A 26,063-nucleotide genomic window follows, 5' to 3' on the forward strand; every position below is an offset into this window, starting at 1 on the left:
TGCTCAATCTGTTATTGATGAAGAACATGAGAGAAAAAGACACGAGCTTTTCCATATTCGAGTTATTTCCAAAAATCAAAAGATTGATACTTTGTTTGATAGTGGCTCACAAGTAAATCTGATTTCTGAAGCAATTGTAAAGAAATTGGGATTAGCAACTACACCTCATAAGAAGCCATACCCATTAGGATGGTTGAACGATAAAGCACAACTACAAGTGAATAGACAATTCAAACTCAAGTTTTCTTTTGGGTCAGCATTTGTAGATGAGGTTGAGTTAGATGTAATTCCTTTAGATATATGTGGAATTTTTTTAGGAAGCCCTTACTTGTATGATAGAAAGGCTATTTTCTATAGAGCTGAGAACAAGTATCTACTTGTCAAAGATGGAATCTAATACTTTGTAAGAGCTCATAAGCTCAAGAATAATTATACTCTCATAAACTCAGGACAGATGAAAAGAATGATAAATTCATGCAAACAGTTATTACTAATGGTTGTAAAGGAAATGAGACCTAATAAAACCAATGTATTTGAGGGCTGCAATGCTGATCAACAAACTAATATAGAAAAGATTGTTTCAGAGTATGATGTCTTATTTCAGGAACCTAAAGGTCTGCCATCCAAAAAGGGAATAGTACATGATATTATTTTGCAGCAAGATGTTCCTTTGCTTAACTTTGGGATGTATAGGTTATCTGCTTTAGAGAATGCTGAAATAAAGAAGCAAGTGCAGGAGTTGCTCGAGAAAGGGTTCATTAGGCCTAGCACATCACCATGTGGGTCACCAATCATTTTGGTGAGAAAGAAAGATGGCTCGTGGAGAATGTGCATTGATTACCGAGCACTGAACAAGATAACCATCAAAAACCGTTATCCCCTTCCTCGCATAGATGATATTTTAGATCAATTGAAGGAAGCTGTTTATTTCACCAAGCTGGATTTGCACAGTGGATACCATCAAGTCAGAGTTGCAGAGCAAGATGCATGGAAGACTGCTTTCAAAACAATGCAGGGATTGTATGAATGGCTAGTTATGCCTTTTGGCTTAACTAATGCTCCTGCTACTTTCATGAGATTAATGAATGATGTACTCAGACCTTTTCTTGATGATCTTGTTATTGTGTATCTGGATGACATTCTGATCTTTAGTAAAATGTGGAAATAACATTTAAAGCATGTTAAGTAGACATTAGATGTTTTGAGAAGAGAAAAAATTTATGTTAAACTCTCCAAATGTGAATTTGGCAAAACCTCTCTAAATTATTTGGGTCATATAGTAGGGGGAGGTGAATTGAAAATAGATCCCTATAAAGTGGCAGTCATTGTAAACTGGCCCAAACCCAAGTCTGCTACAGAAGTGAGAAGCTTCTTAGGAGTAGCACAATATTGGAGGAAGTTCATTTCAAATTTTTCCTCAATTGCAGCTCCCTTACAAATAGGATTGAACAAGGTGTTTCAGTGGGGAGGCAAACAACAGAAATCCTTCAACACCTTGAAGGAAAAGATTAGTACAACACCTGTACTAGCACTTCCAGATCTACAAAGACCATTTGAGATCCAAAGTGATGCCAGTGGCGATGCCATGGGAGCAGTGTTGACACAGCATGATAAACCCATATGTTATCATTCTGAAACTTTTAATCATGCAGTAGTTAACTATCCTACCTATGATAAAGAATTGTATGCATTAGTTCAGAGTGTGAAAAAGTGGAAACATTACTTAATGGGAAAAGAGATAGTAATACACACTGATCATCAACCACTTCAATATCTACACTCCCAAACTAAGTTGCAACAATCAAGACATTACAGATGGATGTGTTTTCTACAACAGTTTCATCTAGTCATCAGATATAAAAAGGGCATACATAACAAGGTTGCAGATATGTTATCTAGACCCATTATAAATATATCTACCCTACTTAAACAAAATTCTATGCTGCATGAAAGCTACATAGAACAGTATGCTCAGGATATGGACTTTAAAGATGTATATGCAACTTTGAGTCAAGGAAAAAGAGTAGAAGAATTGGACTATCATTTGAAGGACCGACTCTTATATCATTGTGGGAAACTCTGCATTCCACAAACTGAGAGAGCAAAGATAATTAGAGAAGCACACACTTCTCTGATATCAGGTCACTTTGGGGTAAGTAAAATAGTTGCACAGCTGCAAAGGTTCTGCTATTGGCCGAAAATGAATGAGACAGTTTCTAGATATGTAAAGGGATGTGCTATGTGTGCTAAAAGCAAGCCCAGTAATAGGAAACTAGGCTTATACACTCCATTACCAGTTCCTTCTCACCCTTGGGAAAGTATTTCCATGGATTTTGTTGAAGGACTGCCTAAATCTAGGAAAGGTCATGATTATCTGTATGTTGTTGTGGATGGGTTCAGCAAAATGTGTATTTTGATACCCTGTAGTAAACAGATTACAGCTGAACAAACTGCAAAATTATTCTTTGAACATGTATGGGTTCATTTTGGATTACCCACTTCTATTGTATCTGATCGAGACACCCGATTTGTGGGGAAGTTTTGGTCAAGTCTGTGGGAACTAATGGACACCAAGTTAAAGAAAAGCATAGCTTTTCATCCACAAACAGATGGCCAAGTAGAAGTAGTTAACAGGACAGTGATCCAGTTACTGAGAGGATATTGCAGCAAACATCCTAAGCTTTGGGATGAGCACTTGTGCTATGTGCAACATGCTTATAATAGAGCCAAACATTCTTCTACACAAAGATCTCCTTTTGAGACCTGTTTTGGTTTCATACCAAGGTCTCCTTTGGATTAGGTCTTTGGTAAAGATACCATGTTTGATAGACACAGTGATGTGGACAAGGCAACTAGGTTCATTGAACAAATCCAGGAGATCCACCAGGTAGTACAAGAATAGCTGGAAAAGAGCCAGGCCAAGTACAAGGCTAGGCATGAAAAGCATCGGATGGAGCATAGTTTTCAAGTTGGAGACCAAGTCTGGCTGTATATCAGCAAGGACAGGATGCAAGGTGAAGGTAAAAAGCTAAAACCTATCAGGTATGGACCCTTCAGGATACTTGAGAATATTGGTGAAAATGCTTTTTGCCTTGATCTATCGGCTTACATGCACATCTACTCAGTCGTGAACATAGATTGCTTGAGGTTGTTTGAACCCTCAATGATTGAGGAGCCTGAAGAGTAGAGTCAATTGCCTTCTGTCGACGACTTGCTACCTGAATATCTTGATGAGTTGTAGGAAGACACAGTACTGGACAGGAAGGTAAGGACGACGCACAGCGGACAAGTGGAATACCTCAGGATTGGGCTTAAAGGTTTGAAGCCGAGTAGTGCGAAGTGGATTGAGATTTGACAAGTGAGACAACAGTTTCCTCACTTAGTCGATGCTTGAAGAAAACCAACTTTTGGTGGTCCAAAAGCTTTTTAAGTAGGGAGGCCGTGATCCGAATCAGATCCACAAAAGACTGTCAAAAACCTTGACTGTATCGAGTTGAACAAATCCTTGAAAGAATTCCAAAATAACGATCAAAAACGCCTTGAACCAGTGGCAATGGCCGCCAACGTGGAATGATGAGGACCTCGGTCAAAGCGCACTGACCGAGGCCCATGGAGACTGCGCAGGAGGTCAAAACAACCCCTGGGAGCCCTGGATCGGGAAAAGGAGGTGGTTTTTGATGCGGCTAATTGCGCATCGCTAGGCAAAAAGGGCTAAAGTGGAAAAAGCCTTAAGCACTCGGTCACGTTGGGAGCCAGAGAACAGCGGGCGGAGAAGAAAAATTGCTAAAGGACAAAAGGCGGGACCCGCGCTCTGGAAAATCGGTGGTATTGATCGAGGTGCCCTTGAATAGTAAGAGGTTTTGGAGGGGAGTGGAGCGATCCCACTCAACGATCGATGCGTGGCAGCAGAGGTGAGAGAAAAACCACCGTGATCATGCACTATCGGTCGAGCAATTCAACCGCACTCGGCGTGCGTATGACGTTGGATCTGGAGGAGCCCAGATCAGACGCCTGAGATTGCGCCTGATAGAAAGAAGAGGAATCGACAGGGGATTAAGCCGCATTCTGAAAGCATTTGCAGTGCGGTTGACCGCCATGGTGGAGAAAGAACGCATACATGGCGTAACGGAAGAAACGAATCGACGAAGCATGCTGGCACTAGTTAGATGGAGACATGTGGCCACTTCCCGAGCGTTCATGCTGACGCCGAACAGGGAACTCCAAGCGCAGCTGTAGAAGGTGAATCGACGTAGGCGGGAGAGGAACCAAACAGGCACAAGGAGAGGAACCGAACAGCCATGGACAGAGACAGTTGAACACAGAGGAAGTCGGAACCAGGAGAAGAGTCCGAGCGACCGAGAGAGATAATGAATAGTGAACCCTGAGAGGAGGACTGAACACAGAGAGCATTAAAGCCAAGCAGAGGTGACAGAGGGCCGAGCTGACCACAGGCAGCATCGAGCACCAGAGAGCTTGAAGATTCAAGCCTTCCCATAGAGGAATCTATCTGGATTGAGCATCACAGTTGGCTCTTTCCACTGTAGACCAAGGGTCACAGAGCTGGTAGGAAGAGAATGAGTCTGTGTACTCCGAGTGGCTTGGGGAATCCAAGAACCACCCTGCCAAGCAAACCTGCTACAGGAGAACTCATATTGAGTCCCTGCATTTGTAATTCTCTGCTCAAAGACACAATAAAACAAGGCCACCACTAAACGCTAGACCGGAGATGTAGCCCTCGAGAATAGGGTGAACTCCTTATTAAAAATTCTTGTGTCTTTGTGTTGCTTACTGTATTTCTCTGCTGTCTTTCCATTTATTTTCTATGTATTGGCAATCTGATCGATCCGTTGCTTAAATAACATAGAACACACACCAACACATGAGTCTGTAATACCTTTTGTTTAATAAATCTTTAACTAAGGTCACTCATAGGGTGACTATCAGATCATTGGTATAGGAACATAACATGTTCCATTTGTAAAAAGCTAAATCCTGGATTGGAGAATCATGGAACCAACACATGGGCTCTCTAATATTTATACTTATTTGCAGTTAACAGAATATGCAATTATGTGTTAGAATGCTTGATTATATATTTTTTTATTTATTAGAATGTTCATATTAGAATTTTGTGATTTCATGCATTTGGAACTGTAATTTGAAGGAACCAACAGGGCTGAAAACATAATTTTTTTTAAACAACATTTACTTCCATCCAATTCCAAACATGTCTCTCGGAATAGTGGATTTATTTTTCATATATTTTTTGAATGGGACTGACGGGGACGTGTCGGGTTGCACTAGTAGTCTCTTGAAATATTTAGGGAATAAGAGTCTCACTTAGTGTTGTGGCTAGCAACAACCCCCCCTTTTTCATTTAAGTGTTGTCCAAAATACTAAATGAATGGGGACCCTTAGTTAATTTTTAGGAAAACCAAGAGTTTCCTTTCTTCAAAATAAGGTTACCATCGTAAGCTTAGGAAGGTCTTTTGAATATTTTTAAACCTAAGTCTATGATAAGGGAAAAATCTTTAAAGCGGCGTTGCAAAAAAGATAGGAAGTGCCTCCATTTCTCTATAATATCGGTATGCGCAAGATTCTCGTGTTAAGCAATATATCGCATCGCAATGAAGTAATACTCATAAGGGAAAAACTTCAAGATTTACCAATCTGCGATAACACCGATCGCATGATCGCATATCGCAGAAAATGAGCTGGCAAGATTTGGCAAGCATAAAAACTTCTGCGATCTGCGATGTTGCAATCGTTGTGATGTTATATTCGTGTGTTTGCGCGATCTGCGATGGTGCGATTTGCGATGGCGCGATCTGCGATCTTACGTAAGAAAATCATAAAATCACTTCATCATGAATCCTTCGGGCATGCTATTCAAGAAAATCCACTTACCATAATCTGACTCAAGATCATGCGCTTTTAATGATAGTAAAGGAATTAGTTGTCAGCTATTAAATGAAATGTAGACGCGTGCTTTTGTAAAGAATTACTTCACGTAAGGTGGCATATTTGATATAGCTGTTGCATTTAAAACTCTCCCATCACCTTTCTTGATCAGTCATTTCCATTTCACTTGTGAGCTGCAGGAACGAAGAACTAAAGGCGATTCAAAGCCAAACGCAGGAAGAAATGGGAAAGAAAAATAAAACTCAGGGCTCTGAGGCGAAGGAAAAGACGAAGGAGATGGCGCCTTTGTATACATACACAACCTGTAACAGAGACGCAGGGATATCAACGTGGGAAAGCATGTACAGACTGCTTGAAGAAGAGAATCCCAGAATAATGAAGGTTACTTCTATCGCGGGCTCACAACGCTCTTCCGAGGCGTCCTTAGAAGAGCTAGCATGTTCATTTCTTCACCGGATAGCAGCAAGGCCCAAAATTCTACCATATACGGATATGATCAAGTGGATACTTGACAATGCAGAGATGAACAACAGACAATTCAAGATTCAAGGACATGGGCTCATCGGATCATTCGCTGCACAAGATTTAAAGCTTATGTATCATCTTCCTGAACCGCAGGCGACTTACAATGCACAATCTGTTAAGAAATTTGTGGCAGAGAACCCAAACCTAGTAGAGACCACCAAAGATTGGTCCAGAAAAGAGGAGCCGCTCAAAAAATACAAAAACGGTATGTACAACACTGGTTCCCTCACCTCTCCGTATTGTTTTGCTGCGGCCATGCTTTGTAGATTATTTGGGATGCCAGATATCAATAAGTTTTCGTCTGAATGATTACCATTAATAGATGCTGCCACAAATGCCGATATTATGGATTGGGCCAAGATCTTTTCTGATAATCTATACACGGCTATTATCAATTACCGGTCTAAAAGATCCTTGTCTCAAAGGATCTATCCTCCTTTTTATCTATCCGCATATGTTATGGATTCTATTTGTTATGTGTCTAAATTTCCCACTATGGGTTGGAAATGGACTACCCAGGACCCATTACCTATCCATGTTTATCATAAGATGTTATGGGATTCTCAGTTCGTCCCACATTTCTACAAGATTTGTCACGGGCTTATCTTACCCTTGTATAGAATGATGTATGATGAAGACCCCCCGAGGTGTTCACCCGAGACACAGATAGATATCATCCCCATCGCAAGATGGTTCAGGGAAGAATGGTTCACCTTTATGAGAGTATTTGGAAGCACTGTACCTCCTCACGTTCTGCCTTTGTATATCCCCGATAAACTTTTGGCTCGAGAAATTGCATATCAAACCTGTTCAGAAGATGGCCTAACTAAAAATCTACTCTTCAACAAGTGGGACGATCAAATCAGGCAGGCAGAACAAGCAGCGGAGACAGCGGCCACGCAAGCAAGCATTCTTATCGACTGTGTAATTGAGAATTTACACAGGGCCAATTTAATCGAAGAGACCACCTCGGGGTACCTACCAAATAAACTACGACTGGAAGCAGAAGGTGCAAGAAAAGGGAAAAGCAATCCAAGCATTAAACAGGTTAAATTGGGAGTGTTACTGAGCATACTTGGTCAAGCCGCATAGTTAATGGAGGACTGTGAAATGAATCATAAACGTGGCCGAAAAAGTAGTGCCAGCTCTCATAGATTCCGTTTTCGCAGCCCATCTCAGCGCAGAAGTCAGCCAGCCGACTCTCCTCAAGCCCATGATGAACACTTGCAGCTTTAAAGACCAAATTCAGAAGTAGCCTTATTTAGAATGTTGTTTTTTCTTTAAAATTAGATTAGAAAAAGGACGGTCATTTGAAAACCGCATCCTAAATTTTGTAAATACACTATTATTAGAATTAGGAAGTAGTATTTTAACCCTTCTCATTGCATTTGGAGAGGGGTCCAGAAATTTGTCAAAAACTTGTCCTCGGAACATGCACTTCTGCACCCTCAGAGGCGGTTTTGATGAATGGATGGATCGAGATTTATTAATGTTTGCATCTGATGTCTGCTACTGATTTTTCACTTTTGTACTCTTAGTAGATGTTAGAACAGGTAGAGATAAATCATTTTTGCTTGAAGCTTATGAGTAGGATCAGTCATAAATGGTACTTTTATCTCTTGGCCATTTCTGCTTATATTCTTAAAGTGATATACAGTTTTCAGTTGTTTATATGTTACTGCATGAATGTATGAGTTACCATTTGGCACTTCTGTATGGTGGAGCCATTTATTTATGTCTGATATATGAATAACTTATTATGCGATATGCTGTTCACAACTGTTTTGCCTAACTTTTTATGCAAAGTGGTTTATCTTAATTGATTTCTATTCTTATGATAGCTGAATGATCTTTATTACCAGTTATTGTTTGAAATCTCTTTAGATCGCATAATAGAAGAAATACACCCCGGGTTAGCATAGATTAGATGTGTTGTTTCTCATTAGATTACAATAGCATAGAGTTAGTTTAAAAGTTTGAATTAAATTAGCTTTAAGTATTCTTAGATCAGCAACATCCAACTCTGCACACACACACATACACCCTTAGATTGGGAAACTGGTCCCATTATTCCTAGTCGGACCTGCTATACCAAACGGATAAGGAGCTGCCAACCAAGGTCCGGACCGGGTGGGTATCCCCCTTGTTGTCGACCCGATTTTCGGGGCTTCAACATATTTGGCGCTAGAAGGAGGGCTTGAACATAGTGTCTGTTGGAATGATTTTCAATTGTAACATTTGAATAAGGATGGCTGCTCACAAACTTCCCATTTGGAGTTACATCCATGTTCCTACCTCTTCCAACACTCCACCTGGAGTGGTAAGACTCTTGTCTCAGGTAAAATTCAATGGTAAGAATAATTCTTCTGCTTTTAATCATGCTCTTCAATTTATTCAAAGAGTTTCAAGTTCGGACGTTCAAAGAATTGATGAAGGCGTTTTATGCAGAATTTTTACTCTTACATTCACGGCGGAAGCTAGAAAATGGTGCAGAACCCTCCCAGTTGCCTCAATTCACAGTTGGGACCAATTCGTCAAGACTTTCTTTTGTAAATTTGATTGTTATGACTATGACCAGGTATATGATGAAATTGATTATCTACGGAAACAAGATGAATCTGTTAGGGATTTTAATATGCGATTTCATCTTAATTGTCTAAAGTATGATCTTGAAAGTGAACTCATGGATGAAGAATCTTCAGATTATGCTGAGCATTCCCTGCCTCCTATGTCTGATCCAGCAGAAATTAGTCCAAGCTTTGTCTCATTTTCTTCTACTATGAATGAGAATTCCAATTTGAATATACAAATCTGCCATGATGAAGAAGGTTCCCAAAGCCTAGGAGACATGCATGCTCTAATGCAAGAAGACAAAAGCGAGAATGTTGGAGGAAAGCCTGCCTTGGAACCAGGAGATGACTTTGATACAAGGTCATATAATATCATTGCAAATCAACAAATGCAGATGCCAAGGTTAGAACAACAACCTATTTCTCTTTCAAAAAGTATCAGTACACAAAGGTATGATCTAAAGCCCGATGTCTATGATGAATCTGATGAACAAAGATTTTTCCATGATGATATTTTCAAATGCATTGTTCCAGAATCGCATTTTTCTCTTTATCCTGATGTTTTTAGTGATGATAATTTTTCCCCTCTCAATATTAAAGATATCTCAAAAAGTGCAGAGGATTATTCAAATGAGTCATCATTAGGTTTTCAAGATAAAAAGACAGCTATAGAACATCCTTTGATCATTTTCAAACAAGAACCACTTGACCTTCCTTGTCTGAAAATATTCGACGAAAAAGAGAAATCTAGGGAAACCTGTAAAATCATTTATGATAGCTACTTTGACAACGATGATGTTGTTGATTTATCCCAAGTAACTCAACAAAGCTCAGATAATGAGAGATATTCTAATTCAAGAATCATATCAGTCAATCCTCATTTCAAAGTAAAAGATCATTTGCATGATTTTACTATCCAAGACAATACCCCGATCTATGGTTCATATCATGAGGAAACCCCCATGCCTGTTCACAATCATAACTTGTCTTCTGATTCACAAGACAGAATTCGAAATTGCTCGGATCCCATAATTCTGGCCAGTTCTTTTGAAAAAGAAGATATTCCAAGTCAATCCCAGTTGTGCTGCAACATTATTTGTACAGATAATCATTTCCTTCTTTCTCACTTGCACTCATTTTGTACAAAATCAGATTGTGTTTTAAATTTTCAGACTTTTGATAGATTACTATGGTATGTTGAGCACCTTATGAAAGAACATTCAAAAGATGTGCTACCATTTTGGAAAACTAAATTGTGTCAAGGAAGTATAGAAAATTTTCAATTCCAAGATCGATCAATATCAGACTTCCTTAAAAAACTTCTTTGGCATCCAAAACATCATCAACGAAAGAAAGTACCTTTTGAAACTTGTTGGCAATTCGCGCTAATTGATAAATCTCTTTCCAGAAATTTCCATCTATTCTTCATTGATTTATTTAGTGATTTATATATAGAAACTTTCCTTTTACAAGAAATTGCTAAAAGCTTGACTTTAACGCATAGTAGGTTACAGGCCATTAAAACTGAAAAATCATATTCGCAACCTGGCTTGTCATCTTTCCTATTACGTGATCATCAATCCATAACAAAAATTCATCCTGATTTTTATGATCCAATAGGTATCTAGTTGGAAAGAAGTTTTCATAAGAAAGAAATTTCAGACAGAATTCCAACTGAAGTTACACATTATTATTCCACATCCAACATTAACAGTCCAAGAAAAGTTTTGTTCTTAACACTGATGTTTGAAAGTTACATACGTGTAGGAATAAAAATGAAAATATGGTTCCACTGGAAATATCATTTCACCTAGTTAATTTTCTGTGTATAGTTAGAATAGGAGTAGGAGTAATTTAGCTAGGATATTAGGTTTATAATTTACTTTTAATAGTTGGTAGGCAAAATAAGAGAAGAGATTATCCCTATTCTGTACATAATCCTAGGGAATGTCTACCTCTCATTTCGTTAAATATTTTTCTCCATAATAAAATTTGTTGTGGTTAACAGCATTTGACATTTACTAAAGACACTTTTCTCTATCAAGATTTTGAACTTCTGCTTCTATAAATAGCAAATATTTTGGAAACTTGATCTTTATTATCAGTAGATACAAAAAAAAAAAAAAAAAAAAAAAAAAAAAAAAAAAAAAAAAAAAAAAAAAAAACTTCAACCCAGATATGATACTATTTTCAACTTCAAGAAATTTGAAGAAAGCAATCTTAGTGAAGAAATTGTTTTATGTCAGTACAATGAAAGGCATCAATAACAAAATAAGGATTCACTGTAGAAACAACCATTTCCAAAAAACTCTATTATTTTCGTCCAGAGCTTTCTTAAGGAAAAAAAAATGACTTCCTCCCTGCTAAGGAAAATCGCAGCATTTAGAAAAATGACCCAAGGATACACTATATCTTGAAGAATAAGAGGTCTCATCACGAGATGGCTTATCATGATCACAGATATTATAACTTGCTGACTTTGCCATTACTATCCACCAAAACAGGGCAACGACTTAAGATTATTGAAATCACAAGACAAGGGGTCTCATCACGAGCCAACTTGTTCAGCAAAAGTGTAAATCAAGTGAATGACTGTGTCATAATTTGGCTACCAAACCAAGACATTGTTCTTTAAGAATAAAAAAGGAAAAAGTGTCAATCTGGGTTTTTTCTTTGAAAGTTGTAGATCACCTTAAGTAGGATAAAGGATCATTACTGGGTAATAGGTAACCCTGTCGAGGCTATGGACGCCTGTTGGCAGCAGAGGCTCTACCTGCGACAAAGGAGCATATTTAAAAAGCTGCTACACAGGGAAGACTTTATTTTATTTTTACAAGGCCAAGTAATGGCTGATGTAAATGCAAGGACAAGCTGAGGATACAAGTAATTAAAATAGAAAGAGGTTGAAACAAAATATCATTGACAGTTTGGAGTATAATATGCTTTATCTTTTTATAATAAAGTTTTATTTTTCTGAGAAAAATTTTTGTTTCGGAAGTTTAAAAACGTCAATAGAAGATCAGAGATAACTGGTTCTCCCAAGTGAATCGCCAATTGTTGTGGCCAGCAACAACCCCCCCTTTTTCATTTAAGTGTTGTCCAAAATACTAAATGAATGGGGACCCTTAGTTAATTTTTAGGAAAACCAAGAGTTTCCTTTCTTCAAAATAAGGTTACCATCGTAAGCTTAGGAAGGTCTTTTGAATATTTTTAAACCTAAGTCTATGATAAGGGAAAAATCTTTAAAGCTGCGTTGCAAAAAAGATAGGAAGTGCCTCCATTTCTCTATAATATCAGTATGCGCAAGATTCTCGTGTTAAGCAATATATCGCATCGCAATAAAGTAATACTCATAAGGGAAAAACTTCAAGATTTACCGATCTGCAATAACACCGATCGCATGATCGTATATCGCAGAAAATGAGTTGGCAAGATTTGGCAAGCAAAAAAAAACTTCTGCGATATGCAATGTTGCGATCGCTACGCTGTTATATTCGTGTGTTTGCGCGATCTGCGATGGTGCGATTTGCGATGGCGCGATCTGCGATCTTACGTAAGCAAATCATAAAATCACTTCATCACGAATCCTTCGGGCACGCTATTCAAGAAAAGCCACTTACCATAATCTGACTCAAGATCATGCGCTTTTAATGATAGTAAAGGAATTAGTTGTCAGTGATTAAATGAAATGTAGACGCGTGATTTTGTAAAGAATTACTTCACGTAAGGTGGCATATTTGATATATCTGTTGCATTTAAAACTCTCCCATCACCTTTCTTGATCAGTCATTTCCATTTCACTTGTGAGCTGCAGGAACGAAGAACTAAAGACAATTCAAAGCCAAACGCAGGAAGAAATGGGAAAGAAAAATAAAACTCAGGGCTCTGAGGCGAAGGAAAAGACGAAGGAGATGGCGCCTTTGTATACAGACACAACCTGTAATAGAGACGCAGGGATATCAACGTGGGAAAGCATGTACAAACTGCTTGAAGAAGAGAATCCAAGAATAATGAAGGTTACTGCTGTCGCGGGCTCACAACGCTCTTCCGAGGCGTCCTTAGAAGAGCTAGCATGTTCATTTCTTCACCGGATAGCAGCAAGGCCCAAAATTCTACCATATACGGATATGATCAAGTGGATACTTGACAATGCAGAGATGAACAACAGACAATTCAAGATTCAAGGACATGGGCTCATCGGATCATTCGCTACACAAGATTTAAAGCTTATGTATCATCTTCCTGAACCGCAGGCGAATTACAATGCACAATTCGTTAAGAAATTTGTGGCAGAGAACCCAAACCTAGCAGAGACCACCAAAGATTGGTCCAGAAAAGAGGAGCTACTCAAAAAAGACAAAAATGGTATGTACAACACTAGTTCCCTCACCTCTCCATATTGTTTTACTGCGGCCATGCTTTGTAGATTATTTGGGATGCCAGATATCAATAAGTTTTCGTCTGAATGGTTACCATTAATAGATGCTGCCACAAATGCCGATATTATGGATTGGGCCAAGATCGATTCTGATAATCTATACACGGCTATTATCAATTACCGGTCTAAAAGATCCTTGTCTCAAAGGATCTATCCTCCTTTTTATCTATCCGCATATGTTATGGATTCTATTTGTTATGTGTCTAAATTTCCCACTATGGGTTGGAAATGGACTACCCAGGACCCATTACCTATCCATGTTTATCATAAGATGTTATGGGATTCTCAGTTCATCCCACATTGCTACCAGATTTGTCACGGGCTTATCTTACCCTTGTATAGAATGATGTATGATGAAGACCCCCCGAGGTGTTCACCCGAGGCACAGATAGATATCATCCCCATCGCAAGATGGTTCGGGGAAGAATGGTTCACCTATATTAGAGTATTTGGAAGCACTATACCTCCTAACGTTCTGCCTTTGTATATCCCCGATAAACTTTTGGCTCGAGAAATTGCATATCAAACCTGTTCAGAAGGTGGCCTAACTAAAAAGCTGCTCTTCAACAAGTGGGACGATCAAATTAGGCAGGCGGAGCAAGCAGCGGAGACAGCGGCCACGCAAGCAAGCATTCTTATCGACTGTGTAAATGAGAATTTACACAGGGCCAATTTAATCGAAGAGACCACCCTGGGGTACCTACCAAATAAACTACGACTAGAAGCAGAATGGAAGTAGAAGGCGCAGGAAAAGGGAAAAGCAATCCAAGCATTAAACAGGTTAAATTGGGAGTGTTACTGGGAATACTTGGTCAAGCCACATAGTCAATGGATGACTGTGAAATGCATCATAAATGCGGCCGAAAAAGTAGTGCCAGCTCTCATAGATTCTGTTTTCGCAGCCCAGCTCAGCACAGAAGTCAGCCAGCCGACTCTCCTCAAGCCCATGATGAACACTTGCAGCTTTAAAGACCAAATTCAGAAGTAGCCTTATTTAGAATGTTGTTTTTTCTTTAAAATTAGATTAGAAAAAGGACGGTCATTTGAAGTTGGAAATAATTAATTCCTACTTGTCTATAGTTGTAATTTTCTAATTGAGGAGTTTGTTCCTACATAATAGGAATAAGCTAGAATATAGTTTCTCCTAGTTTAGTGTGTGGTTGAGAGAATCTCTCAACCACACTACTGTACGTCTAAGATAGCATTCCTATCTTAAGACTACTGATTGTATAAATATGTGTGTAATCATTCAAGAATTAATAGAATATATTTTGAGTGACTGCAATTTTATCTTGGTATCAGAGCCTGTGAGGGCCTGGCCCTCTTGGGCTTGGCCCCTCCTGGGCATAGAGAAATAAACTACTTTTGTTTGTGTTTGTCCATCATCGTGGGTCGATGGAGATACCAGAGATTGCTGCCTGTCACAGTGATGAGAGCGTAGCTCAGGGTCTCAGGAATGGCTTCGGGACCGGCGAGAGGTCGAGCGGATTATGACTATCTCATAAAACTGTTGTTGATCGGTGACAGCGGTGTGGGTAAAAGTTGTCTCCTCCTCTGTTTTTCAGATGGGGGTCGTAGCGCTTATCAGGGAGAAATGGGCTAGGGAACAAGCTCTGGGACTCCGCCCCCCTCCAATGGTACCGTAAATGAAGTGACTTCGTCCGGAGGAGGTAAGAGCAAGGGAACTAGCCGGATGTTTTTCAAAACCAAGCTTTGTTGCAAGTTTAGGGCAGGTACTTGCCCTTACAGCACAAATTGCAATTTTGCTCATGGGATGGAGGAACTCAGAAAACCCCCACCAAACTGGCAAGAAATTGTCGCTGCGCAGGAAGAGGATCGAGCTCAGCGTGCAGAGCGTAGGCGTGGAGAGGAGAGAGTAATGAAGGCTTCCGACTGGTAGAGACCGTCAGATGAGTTTTAGCTAAAGAAATCGATCCACAGATCAAAGCCAGAATGATCTGGGCATAGAGAAAACAATCTGCAACAGAGTGAGAACATAGCAGAGCTGCGATAGAACAAAATAAAGAGGATGGCTCTCCAGGTTGCAAATGATCAGAGATCTGGGGCAGAAATCTTCCATGGGAGCGAAATCTGCAAGCAGAAATCCATGGAATTGCTTGCAGAGATGGGCCTTCCCAAGGGCCTGCTGCCCCTTGAGGATCTTGAAGAATCTGGTTACGTGAAGGAAACGGGCTTTGTGTGGCTGAAGCAAAAGAAGAAGACCGAGCACTATTTCAAGAAGATTGGGAAAATGGTCCAGTTCTCGATAGCATCTCGGAAAATTCCTCTGCATTTTCATCGATTCTGCTGCGAATCCATAAATCTTTATGGTAAAGTTTGAATCCCAAGTTTTCGCTACAAATATGGAGTTAAATATAGTCCAGGGGTCATTCTGTTATGCCGTTTGGGAAGTGGACAGCCTTCATTTGATGAGATGCTGCTGATTATTTGTCTTTGCATGACGGCTGCGTGGAGTCTATTGGTGGTCGTGGCAGGATCGAACCACAGAAGGGTCGATTGAGGTCGCAAATTTTTTTTTTTTGGAGGTTGGTAGCGCCGCCAACATGATCGGGCAGATCATTCTGAGCAAACGGTTGTTCAAGACGGAAGGGGACGAGGCCAACGAGTTCAAGGACATGGTGGTGGAACTCATGACCTCTGTTGGATACTTCAATATCGGAGACTTCATTCCATCGGTGGCGTGGATTGACTTGCAGGGCATCCAGCGGGGTATGAAGAAGCTCCATAAGAAATGGGACGCACTCATACAGAGGATGATAGAGGAACACCAGTCCACGGCCAAGCAACGAGCGTCTAACCCCGATTTCCTAGACGTTGTGATGTCTCAGAGAGACAACTGCGATGGCCAAGGCGGGAGGTTCTCCGATGTTCATATTAAAGCTCTACTGCTGAATTTATTCACAGCAGGAACCGACACGTCCAGCAGCGTGATTAAATGGACTTTGGCGGAAGTAATCAACAACCCCAAGTTACTGAAGCGGGTGCATCAGGAGATGGACACGGTGATCGGCGTGAAAGGAGACTGAAGGAGTCGGACCTTGTGAACCTGCCCTACTTTGTTGCCGTCTGCCCTAGTTGAATAGTGCCAAAATCCTTTGAACCTTAATAATAATGCTTTGACTCTCGCTCTTGATTATTTCTTTATATTTGGATTTCAGAGGGCGGAAAGTTCGTCCTCGAGTCTGCAAATCATTTCATTTCGTCAGCCATTTCCAGATCTGTGTACAGCTGAAGAGTGGCTTCAACATGACTACGGAATACGACTACTTGTTCAAGCTTTTGCTGATTGGTGATTCTGGGGTTGGAAAGTCATGTTTGCTACTGTGGTTTGCGGATGATTACATCAACACCATTGGTGTAGATTTTAAAATCAGAACAATTGAGTTGGATGGCAAGGCAATCAAGCTTCAAATTTGGGATACTGCAGGACAGGAGCGATTCAGGACCATAACAAGCAGCTATTACCGTGGAGCTCACGGAATCATTATTGTTTATGATGTGACAGATATGGACAGTTTCAATAATGTCAAGCAATGGCTTAGTGAGATTGATAAATATGCAAGTGACAATGTGAGCAAACTTCTAGTAGGAAACAAATGTGACTTGACAGAGAAACGAGCTGTTGATCAGCAAATGGCAAAGTCCTTTGCAGATGAACTGAGGATTCCATTTCTAGAAACAAGTGTGAAAGATGCATCTAATGCGACTCTGAGCGGAGCCGGCGGCGTGGAAGTCGAAATCTGAGTGGATTTCCTGTCATTTGAGATTCGGCATATTTCTGTTTTATGCCATTTGGACGGTGATTATGAAGTGTGAACCTGCGTGCAGGAGCAAAGAGTTGCTGCGTGGAGAAGAAAGCAGCATGGGTAAATTTTTGAGCTGTTGGTGTGTGCAGACCTCCTCAACGTTCTTGATGCCTTGCTACTACGCCAGTCTGCTGCGTGGTTTGTTTGCTGAATGGTCATGTGAGTAAAGTAAATCTGGTTGGAAAAATTTAATTTACTTATTGTGACAGTTAGCTTGGCAAACTATTGTCACGAGTATAAATCTATGTTGGAATTTGCCATCCCAACAATAGACAAATTTATTTGCAGGAATGTTCTACTACCAGATACGATGATGACATGACAATGAAAATGGCATCAAACAATAGTGGTTGGAGCTGCATGATGATCGCGTTTGTGTGATAATGCGACGGAGAATAGGACCATGGAGTCCTGGATTATTGTTCTTGAAGGGAAAATTGTGTTCTCTTCGTGTGGCTGTGAGTGCCTATGTTCCGGTTTCTTTATCAGTGGACCCCTCATAGATGAGGTAAAGGAGCAGCAACAATGTTTATGGTGGACAACAAAGTAGATGTTTGTTTGACTTAGTGTGGTTTGTGGAATAGACTCCCTAGCATGTTATTGTAATAGTCATTGTATGTACTCTGAAACTCCAAAATGTGGAATCAGATGTAAGATTTTTAAGGGCATCTGAAAGTTCGTGGTGGTCTTAAAACCACTTTGTAATGGTTTATGGTCAGCCTGAAACCATCTTTTGTCACTGTAATGTGATGGTTGGTGGTGAGCCAGAAACCATCTATATAGTCTTTGTGACTGAAGTGCCTTTGTGGCCAGCTTGCCTCTGTGGCTGAATGGTTGGTGGTGAGCCAGAAACCATCTATATAGTCTTTGTGACTGAAGTGCCTTTGTGGCTAAATCGCCTATGTGGCTTGAGGTGCCTTTGTGGCTGTGTGTACATGGGAGCTTTGTGCTCGTAGGAGCAGGTGGACTGCAGAACACCTGGCTCGGACTCAGATGATTTTTTCTGAGTAGAAGGGGATTGGCGCGTTTTTCGCGCTGACAGCAGTGCCAGGAAGGCCAACTGGCGCGTATGTTAGGCCATTAATCGTGCCAATAGGCGCGGGTTTTTCGTTAAGGATCGCGCCAATTCACCTTCAAGGGGATCCGTGGGATCAGAGAAGTTGTGGATCTGTCTGAAGGGGACAGATTGTGTTTTTGGAGGTTTTGTACATGCAATTCGTGTGATGATGGTGGATTTGACTATCATGACAAGTAGTCATTAAGGGGGGGAGTTGGAAATAATTAATTCCTACTTGTCTATAGTTGTAATTTTCTAATTGACGAGTTTGTTCCTACATAATAGGAATAAGCTAGAATATAGTTTCTCCTAGTTTAGTGTGTGGTTGAGAGAATCTCTCAACCACACTACTGTACGTCTAAGATAGCATTCCTATCTTAAGACTACTGATTGTATAAATATGTGTGTAATCATTCAAGAATTAATAGAATATATTTTGAGTGACTGCAATTTTATCTTGAAAACCGCATCCTAAATTTTGTAAATATACCATTATTAGAATTAGGAAGTAGTATTTTAACCCTTCTCATTGCATTTGGAGAAGGGTCCAGAAATTTGTCAAAAACTTGTCCTTGGAACATGCACTTCTGCACCCTCAGAGGAGGTTTTGATGAATGGATGGATTGAGATTTATTAATGTTTGCATTTGATGTCTGCTACTGATGTTTCACTTTTGTACTCTTAGTAGATGTTAGAACAAGTAGAGATAAATCATTTTTGCTTGAAGCTTATGAGTAGGATCAGTCATAAATGGTACTTTTATCTCTTGGCCATTTCTGCTTATATTCTTAAAGTGATATACAGTTTTCAGTTGTTTATATGTTACTGCATGAATGTATGAGTTACCATTTGGCACTTTTGTACGGTGGAGCCATTTATTTATGTCTAATATATGAATAACTTATTATGCGATATGCTGTTCACAACTGTTTTGCCTAACTTTTTATGCAAAGTGGTTTATCTTAATTGATTTCTATTCTTATGATAGCTGAATGATCTTTATTACCAGTTATTGTTTGAAATCTCTTTAGATCGCATAATAGAAGAAATACACCCCGAGTTAGCATAGATTAGATGTGTTGTTTCTCATTATATTACAATAGCATAGAGTTAGTTTAAAAGTTTGAATTAAATTAGCTTTAAGTATTCTTAGATTGGGAAACTGGTCCCATTATCCCCAGTCGGACCCGCTATACCAAACGGATAAGGAGCTGCCAACTAAGGTCCGGACCGGGTGGGTATCCCCCTTGTTGTCGACCCGATTTTCGGGGCTTCAACACTTAGGTATTTAGTTTCCTCTATTTCACCAAGTAAAAAATGAATTCTTATTGTGATTTACATTCATCAAGAGTTGTGGAGTCTCTCTGTAAAACACTGTAACAAGTTATTTTCATGCGCCTACCAAAATTTGTTCCACAATTTTCTCCTCTTGACCTCTCAGACTTACACTCTCAACTAAAACTAAAGACTTCCTCACATGTATCTTCAACAAATACATTTCAACACATTAATTCATGACAAGCCAAAGTATTAAGACATAGTATGGGTGCTTGTACAAAATATATGATTATATGATTTTCTGAACTTGCAAATGTTGCAGACTGTAACTAAGAGTTGCTGAATAAATGTTTGACCATACATTTCACCAACTTTGTATTAAATTCTCATTTGAATTTAATTATCTGATGTGTTGAGGAATGAATAATTTGTACTCCTGCTCAGAAATTCATTTAATCTATCCTTTAGCCCGCAAACAAAATCTGTAACCTGCAAACAAAATTACTTGGCAAGTATGGTTGTTTTCAGTTTGATAGCTGTGGTGGTTGGGATTGATTTTCAAACACTCCCCCTTAATCACAACTGCCGCCATTGATAGTTCCCAAAAAATATCTGAGATAAACAAAATTTTCACGTGCCAATGGCTTTGTGAAGATGTCTCCAAACTGTGCTTGTGACCCGCAATGCTACAACACAATTTCACCATTGCTAATCAATTCTCTAATGAAATGATATTTAACATCAATGTGTTTGGTCCTCTTGTGAAAGAATTATTTGATAGTGAAATTGCAAAATTATTATCGCAAAAAACAGTGGTTGTTCCCTCTTGGTCATGGCATAAATCCCTCAACATTCTTCTCATCCAAACTGCTTGACGCACTAATGTTGTTGCAGCGACATATTCAACTTCTATTGTTGAAAATGACACTATTGGTTGCTTCTTGGAGGCCCATGAAATAGCTCCTGAACCCAAATAGAAAACATATCCTGACATTCTCTTTCTATCATCGACACTTCCTTCCTAGTCACTATCAGTGTAACCAACCAATCTAAAAAAAATTGTAGTGGTATATAAAATATCATACTCCTTTGTCCCATTGACATAGCTTAAAATCCTTTTTGTTGCTTTCCAATGCATCTCCTTGGGTGTCTCCATGAACCTTGACACCAAAATCACTGCATACATTATACCTGGCCTAGTTGTTGTCAAATACATCAAAATTCCCACCATACTTTTGTATAATGTCGGATTGACATTGCTGCTGCAATCTTCTTTGCTCAACTTCAACCCCATGACAATTGGAGTTGGTGCGGGCTTGTTGTTCTGCACATTAAATCTCTCCAAAATTTCTGCTACATATTTTGCTTGAGAAATAGAAATACTATTTTATGTTTTCTTCACTTCTATGCCCAAAAAATACCTTAACAACCCTAAGTTAGTCATTTCAAACTCACTTTTCATGACTTCTTTGAAATCAACGATGAGGAAATCTTCACTGCCTGTAAAAATCAAATCATTTATATATAAGACAACAATAATAAGCTTACCATCACTCTCTTTGATGTAGAGAGTAGGCTCACTATCACATTTGTTGAAGGCATTGTCCAACAAGTAAGCATCTATTCTGTTATACCATGCATGCGGTGCTTTCTTTAGCCCACAAAGATATTTCCTCAACCTATACACCTTTTCTTCTTGGCCTTCTACCTCATAACCAAGTGGTTGCACACAATATACTCCATCTTTTAGCACTCCATTCAATAACATTGATTTTACGTCCATTTGATTCACTTTCCATTTATGTTGCACGACAATCGACACCACTATGTGCATTGTCTCCATCCTCACGACTGGCGCAAATGTATCTACATAATCTCTTCCATGTTGTTGCTTGTATCTTTTGACAAATAGCCTTGCTTTATTCCTTTCGATCCTTCCTTCAATGTTTCTCTTGGTCTTATAGACCCACTTCACTCCAATGACTTATTTTCCTTGCAGAAGGTCCACTAAATCCCATGTGTCATTATTTTCTATTGCTTCTATTTCTTCATCCATTGTCGCAACCCATTTTTCTTATTTGACCGCATCTTCAAAATGGATTTAGTCATCTACATGACAAAACAATGCAAATAAGAAATTTAGACCAATGCTACTATCAACTTCATCTTGCTCATAAATTTCACTTAAATTTCTGAATTTTTGTCTTCTTATGCTTACAGAAGATGGGCTTGACATGTCACTTGATGTTGTACTTGAAGTAGATGATGTTGTGGGTATTTACGGTGTGCTTGGAGTAGTACTTGCTTGACTATGTGACATTGTCCTATTATTTATTGACAATGTCGCTTGTTGACTGCTTTGTTGAACTTGAATAGGAGTAGGAGTGACTATTAAGGAATTACTTGCTATGGCCAATTACTCTTTGTCTTCATGTGGTATACATGTTTTCACATTGATCGTTTTCTCCAAACTTCCATCCCATGCTTCCTCTTATATGAACTGCACATCTATGTTGATTATGATCTGCTTGGTTGATGGATTGTTGAGCTTGTATGCCTTGGATTCATCAATATATCCAACAAATATGCATTCCCCTCTCCCCCACCCCCCTCTTTGTTGTCCAACTTCTTCCTTAACTCATCTGGGACATGTGCATAAGGCACACATCTAAACACATTCATGTGAGTGACACTATTATTTCTTCCACTCCATGCCTCTTCAGGAACCATATTCTTCACACTTTTGGTTGGACACCTTTTAATGATATATGTTGGACAAGAGACAACTTTAGCCCAATAATCATTTGGAAAATTCTTTTCCTTCAACATACTCCTTTTCATTTCCATAATGGTCCGATTTATTTGCTTTCCACGACACCATTTTTCTGAGGTGTATATTTTGTTGTAAATTGCTTGTAAATTCCATGCTCCCTACAAAACCGAAGAAAGTCATTTGAGATGTATTCACCACCTCTGTTAGCTCCTTAAGACACTGATGTAGTGTCCATTTTTCTTCTCAACAAGGTCTTTGTATTGGCAGAAGTGCTCAAACACTTCACTTTTCTATTTTAGGAAGTAGACCTATGGATTCCTTGTATAATCATCTATAAAAGTTAAAAAATAATAAATTTCACCAATTGATGGTGTCTGCATTGGTCCACATAAGTCTGAATGGACAATCTCCAAATGTGCCTTTGCCCTTATTGACTTTCCTGTGTGAAATATCTCTCTATGTTGTTTGCCCAATATGCATCCTTTACATAGGCTGTTCGATTTTTTCTATGAGTGGGAATCCCTTCACCATGCCTTTCCTATGCAACAAATTCAAACCTCCAAAGTTGAGATGACCAAATCTCAAATTCCATAACCAATTTTCATCTTTGACTTATGTTTAAAGGTTTACTTGAGTGACAAATGCAGACCTTTCTTTCATCCTCTTATGAATTCATTGATAGTTGTGCTTGCACACCTTCTTCCTTCAAATCTGATTTTATATTTAGGGGAAACATTCTAGTGCTTGTCATCTGAACTTTTACAATTAGTTGTATGCTTGGAGACTTATCCAAAATTGTGCACTCATCATTTAAATTTTTTTTATTGTAGACCTTCTACATGAGTCGTCTAATGCTTATGAGGTTATGCTTCAAACCAGGGACAAAATAAACGTTTGAAATGTGCTTGTTCTCAGTCCCTAATGTCACTTTAGATTTTACACTTTCATCTAGATTAGAAAACATTTTTATGTCCCATGACATGTGGTTGCTGCAACTTGAATCTAGAAACCATACATCACTTTGTTTTTCTTATGCTACATTACAAGCTAAAAACATGCTATCTTGGTTATGATTTTCCTTTGTGAAATTTGCACTTGGTTTGTTACTTATATCATGTTACTTCTTTCTACATTCAATTTCATAATGACCATACTTATTACAATAATGACATTGAACTTGAGATTTATCATACCTCTCACCTTGTGCTTGATTCTGGCTTGGGCCTTGACTTGAATTTTGATTGTTTCCCCTTCCACTTGAGTTTGATGGGCTGCCTCTTCCACCTTCGTGTGGGCTTCTTCCTTTTCCTCTAGCATTTGATATTCCTTTGCCTCTACCTTAACCAAATGAAACTTGTGTCTTGAAGGCATGCTCCAATGAGGAGTTTGTTTCTCTATTTAGTCTATGTTCATGAGAAATGAGTGATGCATGAAGCTCATCCACTGAAAATTATGAGAGATCCTTCATCTCTTCTATGGCCACAACAATGGCATAAAATCTTGCTGGTCGGCTTCTCAAAATTTTTTGAACTATTCTCCTTTCCTCAAGTGTCTCACCATGAGACCTTATTTGAGTAACCAGTCCAATTACATGTGTAAAAAATGAATCTACATTCTCATACTCTTTCATATGAATTATCTCAAAGTCTCTCCTCAATAGTTGTAGTTTTGTTTTCTTCACTTTTGCCATGCCTTGGCAGGCTGTCTGGATAGTGTCCCATGCTTGCTTGGACTTTGTTTCTGCTGCAATCCTTGGGAAAATACTTTCATGAACTACTTGAAAGATGTAGAATATGCCTTTTGGATCCTTCTTCCTATTGTCCCTCAACAAATCATTTTCTTCTTGTGTCAAAGCATTGTATGTTGTTGCATCTACTAGTTCTTGGAATCCATTTTCTACCAAATCCCAAATATATTGAGAAGAAAATAGAGTCATCATTGTAATAGACCAATAGTCATAATTTTTTTCCATTAAACTGAGTTATATGAGGATTAGTCAAGCTTGTGCTTGATGCTGCCATTTTTGGCTGTTAAAAAAACTTTCTCCCTGCCGGTAAATAGGCTCCAAAAAAAATATTCTTTCAAAACAATCTTTAACTCCTAGTAAAAACACTTGTTCTTACACTAAGAGAGTTTCATACCATGTGAAAGATTTAGGTCAGATGAGCCTCCCTCAGGACTTCAGTTGCGGAGATCAAATCGGAACTAAAATGGAGCTAAAACTAATAAATTTAATGCATAACAAACAAAGTAAAACAGAGTAAAAATTTGGGAGCAACACAATAAAAATTTGGATTATAATTCTAATACATGAAATATATTCATATTCCGCCATTCTCTCCTCTTGACCTCTCGGACTTACACCCTCGACTAAAATGAAATAATTCCTCACCTACATCTTCAAAATATACATTTCAACACATTAATTCATGACAAGTCAAAGTATTAAGACATAGTATGGATGCTTGTACAAAATATATGATTTTATGAACTTGCAGATATTGCAGACTGTAATTATGAGTTGTGGAATAAATGTTTGACCATACATCTCACCAAATCTGTATTTAATGCTCATTTGAATTTAATTATCCAATGTGTTGTGGAATGGAGAATTTGTACTACTCCTTAGAACTTCATTTAATTTGTCCTTCAGCCTGCAAACAAAACCCGCAACTTGCTAACAAAATCTACTTGACAAGTATGGTTGTTGTCAATTTAATAATTGTGGTGGTTGGGATTAATTTTCCAACAAATCCCGATACCTCAGGACAAAATAACACCCACAAACACAACTCTGTGATGTAGAATCCAATTTTGGAAATTCTGCAAATTAATTAAACTAATAGTCTGTTGTGGCCACAACCACCACCCTATTAAAACATGCTCTGATAGCAAATTTGAATGGGTCCCCTAGAAGTTTGATCTTTCACTTCTCCGAATGATCTGTTTTTATCTCCAGGATTTTAACTCTATGCCGAGTCAAATCTTCAATTCTTAATGGTCAAGACCCCCCTTGAATAAATCTTTGCTGCATGGTTCATTCATGACCCAGCCTAGCCCTTCATTCATTTCCTTCATCAGGACTTTTCAATCCCCATAAACCTTCATGGTGCTCTATGCTCATGCATATAACCAACCCCCACTCTCTATTATGGTTGTATTTGGATTCAACCCACAAAACCTTCTATCACATCTTTATTCCCATTATAACTCTTTATAATGGAAATGCTTCGCAAAACATGCATAACATACCCTTTTTCGCTTATCGCAATCAACATTGACACACAACGCGTACCATGAGGCACCGGACCCGATGGCATTATTAACCATAATATATATATTTCGGGTCCAGAGCCCATTGCATATCACAATCGGCAAAGCCTAGGGCTTGTATATAAGGCGCACCGTGATCTGTCGGACCCGCCGGGATCATTAAACATAATATATATATTTCGGGTCTGTTTTCCCCTATCGCAATCAAAATTGGTAGAGTCCATGGCATATACATAAAGCACAATGTGATGAGGCGGACCTAACGATAACTTTAGACCCAGGTGCATAATATTTCAAGTCCGACCTTATGGTCTGGCCGTGGGTTTTCCCGTGTTTTCCTGTGTATTGTGATAAAAGGTTGTGGTCCGGGTTTTCAAGGGAAAATCCCGTAAAGTGAATG

At 39.0% G+C, this 26,063-nt stretch overlaps 2 pseudogenes; both read left to right on the plus strand.

Moving 5' to 3' along the window:
• Window positions 1–16,019: 16,019 nt before the first annotated feature.
• Window positions 16,020–16,502, plus strand: LOC149212812 (flavonoid 3',5'-hydroxylase pseudogene; annotated as a pseudogene).
• A 55-nt stretch (window positions 16,503–16,557) lies between these two features.
• LOC149212813 (uncharacterized) lies at window positions 16,558–17,220 on the plus strand (annotated as a pseudogene).
• Window positions 17,221–26,063: the final 8,843 nt, after the last annotated feature.

This window comes from Pinus tabuliformis, chromosome 1_1, assembly GCF_031772625.1.
Source record: "Pinus tabuliformis cultivar Carrire ecotype Pingquan chromosome 1_1, CPIR1, whole genome shotgun sequence".
Taxonomy (NCBI): Eukaryota; Viridiplantae; Streptophyta; class Pinopsida; order Pinales; family Pinaceae; genus Pinus; species Pinus tabuliformis.